Raw genomic sequence first — 2,241 nt, forward strand, 5'->3', positions numbered from 1 at the left:
TACACAGATCCCTGAAGGCGGCGGAACAGGTGGATAAGGTGGTAAAAAAGGCATATGGGATACTTGCCTTCATTAGCCGAGGCATTGAATATAAGAGCAAGGAGGTTATGATGGAGCTGTATAAAACACTGGTTAGGCCACAGCTGGAATATTGTGTGCAGTTCTGGTCGCCACACTACAGGAAGGATGTGATCGCGTTAGAGAGGGTGCAGAGGAGGTTCACCAGGATGTTACCAGGGCTGGAGCGCTTCAGCTATGAAGAGAGACTGGGCAGGTTGGGTTTGTTTTCCTTGGAGCTGAGGAGGCTGAGGGGGGACATGATTGAGGTGTACAAAATTATGAGGGGCATAGATAGGATGGATGCTGAGGAGCTTTTTCCCTTAGTAGAGGGGTCAATAACTAGGGGGCATAGATTCAAGGTAAAGGGCGGGAGGTTTAGAGGGGATTTGAGAAAGAACTTTTTCACCCAGAGGGTGGTTGGAGTCTGGAACTCACTGCCTGAAAGGGGTTGTGGAGGCAGAAACCCTCACAACATTTAAGAAGCATTTGGATGTGCACTTGAAATGCCATAGCATACAAGGCTACGGGCCAAATGCTGGAATATGGGATTAGATTAGACAGGGCTTGATGGCCAGCGCGGACACGATGGGCCGAAGGGCCTCTATCCGTGCTGTATTACTCTATGACTCTATGACTCTAAATATGCCCTGAATTCAGAAATTTGAATGACGATCAAAAACTCCCATACCTACTAGGGGAAGAGAGAAACTGTGTAACACTAGCAGCACACTATGTTACAGCTTGCCATAAACAGAGGGACAACCAGTAAACCTAAGAAAAGAGTATATAAAAATTATGCGAATGTATATTTATACACTCAGGGATATATCTGTTTATACACTGTATGAATAGATCTGCGTTTATGTGTTCAACTATGAATGTACTTTGATGCTTTGGCAACATAAGATGTACCTTATCATGCCAATAAAGCAATTTGAATTGAATTGAATTGAGTGAGAGAGCGAGAGTGAGAGAGAGTGAGCGTGAGAGAGGGTGAGAGAGAGTGAGAGAGAGAGAGAGAGAGAGTGAGTGTGAGAATGTATGTGAGAGAGTGAGAGAGAGAGTGAGAGAGAGAGAGAGAGAGGGGTGAGAGTGTGAGAGTGTATGTGAGAGAGAGAGAGAGAGTGAGTGTGAGAGAGCGAGAGTGAGAGAGTGAGTGTGAGAGTGAGTGTGAGAGAGAGAGCGTGTGAGAGTGAGAGTGAGTGAGAGAGAGTGAGAGAGTGAGTGTGAGAGAGAGAGAGAGTGTGAGAGTGAGAGTGAGAGAGAGAGTGAGTGAGTGTGAGAGAGAGTGAGAGAGAGAGAGAGTGAGAGAGAGAGAGTGAGAGAGAGTGAGAGAGAGTGAGAGAGAGAGTGAGAGAGAGTGAGTGAGAGAGAGTGAGAGAGTGAGTGTGAGAGAGAGAGAGAGTGAGAGAGAGAGAGTGAGAGAGAGAGAGAGAGTGAGTGTGAGAGAGTGAGTGTGAGAGAGTATGTGACAGAGTGAGAGAGAGAGTGAGTGTGAGATGAGAGAGAGTGAGAGAGTGAGTGTGAGAGTGTATGTGAGAGGAGTGAGAGAGAGAGAGTGAGTGTGAGAGAGAGAGAGTGAGAGAGTGAGTGTGAGAGAGAGAGTGAGAGAGAGTGTGAGAGAGAGTGAGTGTGAGAGTGTATGTGAGAGAGTGAGCGTGAGAGAGTGAGTGTGAGAGTGTATGTTGAGAGTGAGAGAGAGAGTGAGTGTGAGAGAGAGAGAGTGAGTGTGAGAGAGAGTGAGAGAGAGTGAGAGAGAGAGTGAGAGAGAGTGAGAGAGTGAGTGTGAGAGTGAGTGGAGAGAGAGGAGCGAGAGAGAGTGAGAGTGAGTGAGAGAGAGTGAGAGAGTGAGTGTGAAGAGAGAGAGAGTGTGAGAGTGAGAGTGAGTGAGAGAGAGTGAGAGAGTGAGTGTGAGAGAGAGAGTGTGAGAGAGAGAGAGTGAGAGAGAGAGAGTGAGAGAGAGTGAGACAGTGAGTGTGAGAGAGAGTGAGAGCGAGAGGAGAGAGTGAGTGAGAGTGCGTGAGAGAGAGTGAGAGAGTGAGTGTGAGAGAGAGAGAGAGTGTGAGAGTGAGAGTGAGTGAGAGAGAGTGAGAGAGTGAGTGTGAGAGAGAGAGTGGACAGAGAGAGAGTGAGTGTGAGAGTGTATGTGAGAGAGTGAGTGTGAGAGAGAGAGAGTGAGAG

This window comes from Somniosus microcephalus, chromosome 8, assembly GCF_052327205.1.
Source record: "Somniosus microcephalus isolate GS21.2 chromosome 8, FLI_Smic_1.0, whole genome shotgun sequence".
In the NCBI taxonomy this organism is placed as follows: domain Eukaryota; kingdom Metazoa; phylum Chordata; class Chondrichthyes; order Squaliformes; family Somniosidae; genus Somniosus; species Somniosus microcephalus.